Below are 9111 nucleotides of genomic sequence, written 5' to 3'. Positions count from 1 at the left end.
CCTTGAACACTTCCAAGGATGAAGCATCCACCTCATCTCTGGGCAACCTGTTTTAGTGCCTTACTACCCTCACAGTAAAGAACTTCCCCCTAACATCTGTTTTTTCCTTGTTGGTTTTTTTTTTTTGCAAATGTTGACTACAGAGTACCTGTATAACTGTATAACAACAGGACATTATATCAGATATGGGGGCACCAAGAAATTCTGAATATCTGAAGTTTCGAAAGTGCCTAAGCTTCAAACAAGACTCAAGACAACATAGCATGGTTTTCACTGATGCTGCAAGCCTAGCACACTGCATGTTGGAGACATCTGGTCTCATGGATGGAAGAGAAGTTTTCCAGGCATTCAGATGTAGCCAGAAGGTCCTCTGCATAAAGCAGAAGAGAAGGAAGAATCCTCTAATCTCAGTTTGTCCTGCAAGTTTCTAAATCTCACCATGACATTTGAGAACTGGGGTTTTTGGTGTGTTGAGTTTTTTTCCCTTGCTAACATTTATTCAGCTCAAATATGACAAATACATTGCAAGAAATTCTCACTGTGAAAGATGCAATATGCTCTTCCTTCTGAAAATAAGCAGCTCTTACTGGTACTTTCCAAAAAACAGCAACAATCAAGAAATAAAATGAACAGGGTCAAAGCTGTTCTTTAAATTTCATTTTAAGCCAATATTCAGTGCACAAAATCAGACTTAGTGGAGCACGAAATTCTTGTCTGAGTCACTGATTTAGGAAAATAATCAAAAAGTGTTTCATGGCTTCATCAAAACATATATTTTCCAATAATAAGCAGAGGATTTTGCAGGGTGAATCCACATTTGAAAAATTTCTTTCTGCACTAAAAATACCATCTATTTTGCATTTGATGAATGCCTTTAAAATATAAGTTTACAGAAATACACAAATATCTTTTTGCATTTGATGAATGCCTTTAAAATATAAGTTTACAGAAATACACAAATATCTTTATGCCACAAAGTCATATATTTAAAATAATTAACTAGACACAACAGGGGAAACTAAAAAGGATTTTTTCACAGGAGATATGTTTAAAATGTAAATAATTTCTTCTTTCTTCACAGAAATAATTTGTACTGCACCTTGGATAGCCCAATAGATTCAGCTGTTATTTTATCTTAATTTATCCAGACAGTGTCTGCCCCAAGGGAAATATTTGAACTTTCCAGTCTTCACACATTGCAGCGATGGGAAAATATTAGCAACACAACCCATGCTGCTGAAACAGGTTACTCTCTCCAGTTAAATGATACCCATTCCAGTCATCCTAACTGAGTTTTATGGAAAAAAAAGTTTTGATAGAGTTTGCAGTATTTAATGATAAATGCTTGAGTAGTATAAAAGCTAATTAGTAAGAAAAATGTAAAGTACTCACAAACTGCAAAGTAATTGAAGCTGTTTGTTAAGCAAATTTGGAATTCACTCTTGAATTCAATTTTCTTTAACTGAAATTCTATTTCAGTTGAGCTGACATTTTGTCCCCAGCAACAATTTGTCCCTGGGTACATACACAGGCCTAGCTAGAAAGATGTTTCACTGCAAATGTGCACTTCTTGTGGGTAAAAACCCCACCTCCACCATATTTGTTTTTATGATACAACATGAAAAAAGTATAAAACCCATTCAATGGCTTAAAGCAACAAGACCACCACTGAATACTGTTTATGGTGAGTATATCTGTTTGGATTTTAAGTTTTTTAAATTCTGGACTTCAGAAAGAAACACCTTCCAGAAAAAAAAAAGGAAAAAAACCCAAAAACCCAAACCAGGGAAACAAATTTTCTACACAACTAACTGACACTTGAGTTCAAAGCTTTGTTTTCTAAGATGATCAGTATTTGCGCTGAAAAAAAAAGATAAAATATAATTTTTTCTACCCTATCTTCACAATTGGAAATATTACTCCTCAGTTAGAGCACAGCCATATAAACATTTGATTTGGCATTTGACTTAACCCATGGGGCAGAAATATCCAACAGGGATGATGGAAAAATTAGCAAGAGAAGAAAAAAATTTTTCAAAGTAGATCAGCTGCCAAAAAAATTAAAAACTTTTTCCAGCAGTGACTGATCTGTTTTAAGAGATTCTTGGTCTCTGCCCTTTAAAATGCTTTTTTACACCTCTCTGGATATTTCCGTCTTCTTGGTCACTCAGGGTCGTCGACCTACAACACGAGGGAAGACAAACATAAATGGAAGTCTTCAACACAATGCAAGCTGATCTGATTATTGTTCATAAAGAGAACAGTCCAAGTGCCATTTTAGACAGCCACCTCACATTTGAAGGACCTGAATGGAACTAAATTGCTACTCAGGTAAATGAGCCATACAAATAAGCAGCATATTGTATCTGCCCCTGATGTATGTGCCAGTGAGGCAGACATGTGAGGCACATGCAATCCACATGTGATTTAACATTTCTTTTAATGTCAGTGGATCAGAGTATAAGTGGCCTTTGGATTAAACCCGTATCATTAACTGCCCAAGTCCTAAACTATATCCAGTAACTATTAAGATAAATCAACATTTGTCAGAAAATCTCAAATACTTCAAACTAAAGCAGATGTCTAGAGTTTAGATGCTCTTTACTTCATCTGTCTCATATCCAGAATTTTTAATTCTTTTTATTATTTCGGATAGGAGGAGATTGGACAGAGACTTGGTCAGGGCGCCCAGCAATATAAAACCAGCATCAGAAATCTTATATAAAGGAAAACCTGAAAGCTAAATAATGTTCTATTATAATTTCCCAGTCCAGCAAGTAATCTGTATGATCTCCAAGTCAATCAATTTCTGATTCCAGCCAAAAGTTAAACTATGCATCAAAATCTGAAAATGTTTTATTACATACTGGAGATACAGACAGCTGAAATTCAATTTTCCTGTTCCTGAAACTTGTTTTACTGTTTTCTCCAACTACTTCCTCTCCAATACTCATAGCAGCCAAATCCTGGGACATGCTATTCTTTGTAGTAGAGCATGCTCCCAGTTCAACGTGTAAAACAAAGGTAGTGACAGAAGAAATACAGGTGTGGTGTGACACTTACATGTGTGTGTATGTACATATATATATATATATTCTTACTTTGTTCTTATTTCAGTGCAGAAGGTTTAAGACACTGAAGGGCTAGTAATTGGTTACAGATTTATGAGTGGTTTGCAGTTTTCAGTAACAATACAATATGCAAATCTCTAAGCTGTATGAGTCACTACAGCTCGAAGAATATACCTTCTGACAAAAGCAGCCACCTCAACTTCTCATTTTATGCAGCTTATAGAAAAATTTCAGATGTGACCCAGTTATGTCATAACCATTTTCATATTGTGATCTTCTGAAAAGTAGCTCTACAAAGAAAGCACCTTCTTACTCATCAGATCTACTCCCTGTAGATAGTCAGGACAAGATCTGCTGACTTGGTTACAAAAATAAAGGCACTACTACTTATTAAAATTTCTACTAACCTTGCAAAACTAACATAGCTGAGGAGCCAAGGGAGATAAATTCTTTTGCAATTTCAGTGGAAATAATTATTTTACAGTGCAGTACAGCTCTAAAAGAGCTCATCAAAGATTTTGAGTGGGATGAAACAAGAGCAAACACATAGTTTTGCCTGCAGAAACATTTTAACTAACAGATACATACAATAAGACATAAATTTAGCATTTTGTTAGGGATTAGGTCACCATTGCTCATTGGAAAGGAATTGTTTTACATGAAAACCAAGCATTCTTTATATGGAAATCAACAGAACCCTGAAGAAGTAATTTTCCATTCAAATTGTCTATAATTCATCTTTCTCTACTTCTCAGGTTGCCTTCTTGCTTGTAATTTCAACAAGATGCTTGGATACTATTCTACAAATCCTGAAACATGAATCTTTGATTTTTACTTGCTACTGCTATTTCCTGTTCCAGTTCCTTGGTTTGATTCTACCAGGACTCCAAGCACAGCAAACCAATATGCCAAACCAATATGCCAACACCAGCAAAGCTGTGCTGTCAGATCTCCATAAAATCTGAGATCAACTTAAATTTAAGAAAATTTACAGCAAGGATAGGGGAATTTACTTCAGGGGAAGAGTGGAAACAATTGACACTTGAAAGATAAACAGGCCCCAAAAGCATCTGAGCAGCAAAGTGTAAACTCAAAAGTCCAGGGAAAAAAAATCTTACCATCTTCCTGAAAGTGAGCTGTACTAACTTTGACCTTGTTTCTGCATGTGAACAGAAATCCCTTTTTGTCATGGTCTAATCCCAGCTGCCAACTAAGCATCATACATTCAGCAGCTTGCTTTACCCCCAGCAAGATGGGGGAAGAGAACTGGGAGGGTAAGTGTGAGCAAACTCATGGGCTGAGAACATTTACTGGGTTTCATTGTGATGAAAAGAAAAATAACACAGAGAAATAAAATCCAGAAGAGGCAAGTAATGCAAATTAAAGCAATTGCTCACCACCATCCAACAGCCAGAGTTGCCCCTGGTTTTAGTGCTGGGCATGATGCCATATTATTGTATTTACAGGGACCCTCGTGGCAGGGAGGAATGATGAATCTGACTCCATGTTCTCAGAAGGCTAATTTATTACTTTATGATACTATATTATACTAAAGAATACTATGTGGGAACCCAGAACATCCCTCTGGCTGTTCAGGACGGCCAGGACCCCTGCCAGGGGGCTCAGAAGCCCTGGCACGGAGCCCAAAACACCTCTGGTTTTGATTGTGACCCATGGAGCAAATTACCAACCTTATATGAAGATCAGCAAGCCACAACAGTTTGTGAATAATAGTGAAGTTATCACAGGGTGGAAAAGTAGATTTTGGGGTTTTTGGTATGGGGGTTCAGGAGGCAAGATGGAGGGAACTGGGCGTGTCCAGCCTTTCTCCTTCTTATTCTTCTTGGCCTCCATCTTCTGCTGTGATGTTGGCACTTTTAGATTGGTTTAGAGTAGAAGCTCACTGCCTAACATAGGTTGTTGCGGTTCGCGCGGTGATAGGTATTGGAAAGTAATTGTAAACATTGTATACGTAGTTTTTATTATAAAGACATAACACCGCCCCGGGAGCAGGCAGTGTGCCTGGAGCTGTCCTGCTGGACACACCTCGGCAGGGCAGGAGAAAATTTTTTATACCCAGGACGCAATAAACAACCTTGAGACTGAGAACTGAAGAGCTCCGACTCATTCTTCAAGCGCTCGGGCTGGGAAAGGAGACTTTTAACAATCTCAGGGTCACGGCGACCCAAGAGACCCCGAGAATACTATATTATACTGTACTAAAGAATACTGAAAGGATACTTACACAATGCTAAAAAGATAATAATGAAAACTCTTTTCAGAGTCTCGACACAGCTTGGCCCTGATTGGCTAGAGAGTCAAAACAACTCACACCAGAGTCGAATGAAACAATCACCTGTGGGTAAACAATTTTCAAACACATTCCAGATGAGAAAAACACAGAAGGAAATATGATAAGAATTGTTTCCCTTTTTCTCTGAGGCTTCTCAGCTTCCCAGTAGAAAAATCTTGAGCGAAGGGATTTTTCAGAGAATGTGAATGCCACACTGTGTGGTGTGGGATGTCCCTTTGGTCAGTGGGGTTCAACCCACTGTGCAACCCCAACTTCCTTGCTGGTGGGGCAGTGTGAGGAGCAGAGAAGGCCTTGACTGTAAGTGCTGCTCATCAATGCAGAACGCACCCCTGTTTCCTGCACAAATCCAAAACCCAGTCCCATACTAGTGAAAATTAACTCTGTCCCAGCCAAAACCAACACACTTTTCCATGCAGCAACCTTACCAATTACTCAGTTACTCCCATCTCAGACTTCTCCTTCCTTTCTGTCAAACTATTCTGTGTCACATTTCCCCACTTTTCTTCTGAACATGTATGCTTCTACTATCTGTACCTCAATTCTGTCGCTCTTGAATATCTCATTCATTTTTATCCTCTCAAAATGAAACCCAACTAGTACAAAAATCTTGGTGACTTTGATCTCATTTGCAACTAGAGATTTTTCATGGAGCACCTGATTTGTTATGTAACACCAGTTACATTACAAGACCTGAAAGACACTGAAGTAATAAAAGGAGGGAACATGGGAACCTGGAAAATGTCCCAAACAAGAAAATCACATTGCTGCTAGCATTAAGCAATTCTGAAAAACATACATTTGTTTAAAAAAACACCACTCTTTTCACATATTTTTTCTCTAAATTCATCAGACATCCTCAGTTTATGCTTTTTATTTATTTTTTCTTTTTTTGCAAATGAAGCTGGAATATGCATTCTCAAAAGATCTGAGAAATATTAGGAATTCAGCTGAAAAAAGTGAGTTTGAAGTAACAAGTGTGCGAGTACTTTAAGCTGCTCCCACTTTGTCCTAGCACAAAATGGAAATGAGATATTAAAAGTGTACAAAAAACCCCGGCAAGCATGAATTTCACTTAGATTTTATTTGCTGTCAGAAGAATATCTGTATATTATCTAAATATAGAGCTATCTAAATCTATATATAAACATACCAAATATCACAGAGAACAACATTCATCATTATCCTTTGATCTTGAGCTGGCTTGAGAGTCACCTCTTCCAGAGGTGCATGCCTGAGATTAGGCAAGAGGCTTAAGCCAACATTTCAGTCAGGTTTAGTGAACAAGCCATGGGGAAAGGTCATGCTCCCTCCAGAAATATTAAGGATGCATATTCTTCATACCAGAAGCTCTTAAATAACACATTGTCTGAAATCTAACCTTACTCAGCCATCAAAAATAAAACCAATATTGATACTAACATTACATATATGTAAGTATCTCACCATCCTCTCAATTCCATGGCCTATTTCCCCCAGAGTCTCAGGTAAATGCTGCAAATTATCCTCTCCATGGCAAACCTTCCAGATAGTGCACTTCTCAGAGGAATGCAGCCACAAAATGAGTGCTGGGAACTGTGTTCCACTATGCTCCCTCTCCCCACTGTGTAACGTGGATCATGTCCCACCTTGGATTAGGACCTTGGTGGGGAATGGATGTCACACTGCACTGGTGACATTTGCACACAGCTGCCTCTCAATGAGGCCATTTGAATCTAGGGAATGGGATACAACAAGTGAAAGTATGGGGAGGTTAGGAGCACAACATCTTCCCTACACACCACAGGATGCCTTGTCCTCACCTGAAAACTTCCTGCCTTGAAATATCTAGACAGGAGCCCCACCTTGCCAATAGGGACTTGATGGCCCCCCCACACAGCTCAAGTACCAGTAGAGGACACATCTGAGACTGCTGAAGGACCCCAGAAATTCACCCCACTGCACAGCCTATGTCTGATTTTTTCAATGGTCAGCCTCTCAGAAACCTCCTACACGAGAGAAGTCAAACAGCCACAACCCCTGCTACCATCTATGCTCTGACACACAGCAGCCACATCCAAACTGCCTGCAGGCAACACTGATTCTCTTCTGCATGTCCTCTTATGTTCCCATCCCTTTGACATGACTTGGATCATTCACTCCAAAAGTTTTACACTGAGATTCTGGACATGCAGTTATAGCATCATTTTAACTTTAGATTTTCCAAGTTTCCAAAGTCAACTATGGTATAAGCTAGTTTTTTCAGATGTTTTGTACGTACAGGATTTTATTTGAAAGACAGGACATCATCCATCTCATTACCCATATCATCATAACTCGTTTTGGAAATTTCTATGAGACTTTTCAACTAAATTTTAAAAGTTATTAATAAATGCTTATGATAATTTCTCAATGGAATTAGCAGAAACCTTGAGAGAATTTATGAGTTCCACTAGAGGTAGAATGCAGACAACTGAAAGAATTTGGCCAGAATCCTTGCTTTTAAATCCCCCCACTCTCCAGCATAGCATGGCCATCTCCATACCACCTACTGGCAACAGTCCCAAGCTGATTGATGCTAATTCCTCAGACTTTGCCAAGCAATTGTCCGGCATAGGCTGAAACTATTGTAGAGAATAGGAATTCAATACCAGAGATGTAGTTCCAGAGCCCAGGAACATAATCTGGCACTGTTTAATTATTATCCCCAGGGGTGATTAACTTAATGATGGGAATAAATTCCTTGAGCAGAGTCAATCAAGCCAAGATTTTTAGACTACGTATGGTCTATGGTATGTGTCTGCAGGGAGAAAAGCTCCTCAACAACTACTAGTGACACAGTGTTTTCTCTGGATTTTTGCATAAAAAGGCAAATATTTTTTCTCCACAAATAACATACCTAAATACAAAACTCATCTTCTTCATCCAAAGAGCTAAAACTCTCACCTAGACTCCATAAACCTTATGTCTCAATTTACTGATTAAAGTTTTTCTTATTTTCAGATCTTGATAAATGTGATCTACACCCTCTCATCCAGACAACTTCAGGAAATATAATTTCCTAATTCTACTGTTTCAGCTAAATCACATTTTGAATTAATTTCCCGGGACCTTTTTTCCTTTCCACATCAACCAAGCAGTTGTCTTTACCTGTGAAGCAGAATCATGTCTATGGCTTCTCAGTCAGCAGTGAAAAGACAGAACATCTCTGAGCAGCATTTCATTTCAGATCCAGTTGTCCACCAACTGGATAATCAAATAAAGAGTTTTGTTTTTTCTTCATCCTTTGGAGGAATTCTTGGTCAGCATCTGTCCCAGTGTTCTCCTCTAAAACACTTAAAATGCTCTTTACTGAGTCAGAAGCAGTGAAGTGTCAGTGACCAGAACTTACTATTATGCTAACCAATGCCACCTCATTTTTTTTTTCTTTCTGTCTTCCAGTCTGTTGGGATTTAGGGTTTTCCCTTTTGTTTATTTCTCCCAGGGGATTTTCTCCCAAATGTTGCAAAGAGACAATAACTACCAATACTTAAGAGAGACAAAAGCAGTTGTCTCAGGAAGGGGGCAGCCAGCTACTCTCTTAGCTGGGGGGGTTCTCTTGGAGGGGCAGATACCCAGATTTGGGCTGGAAGGAAAGGGGCTGGGCAGCTCCTGGTGCTCTCGCTCTCTTGATAATTGGAGGGGGAACAGGCCAAGTCGCTGTGGAGAGATTACGGCACCACTGCTGGGCTCCATCTCCCGCTGCCGCCT

This window comes from Camarhynchus parvulus, chromosome 3, assembly GCF_901933205.1.
Source record: "Camarhynchus parvulus chromosome 3, STF_HiC, whole genome shotgun sequence".
Taxonomy (NCBI): domain Eukaryota; kingdom Metazoa; phylum Chordata; class Aves; order Passeriformes; family Thraupidae; genus Camarhynchus; species Camarhynchus parvulus.
The sequence above is the reverse complement of the archived record's forward strand: the minus strand, read 5'-3'. Positions refer to the sequence as shown.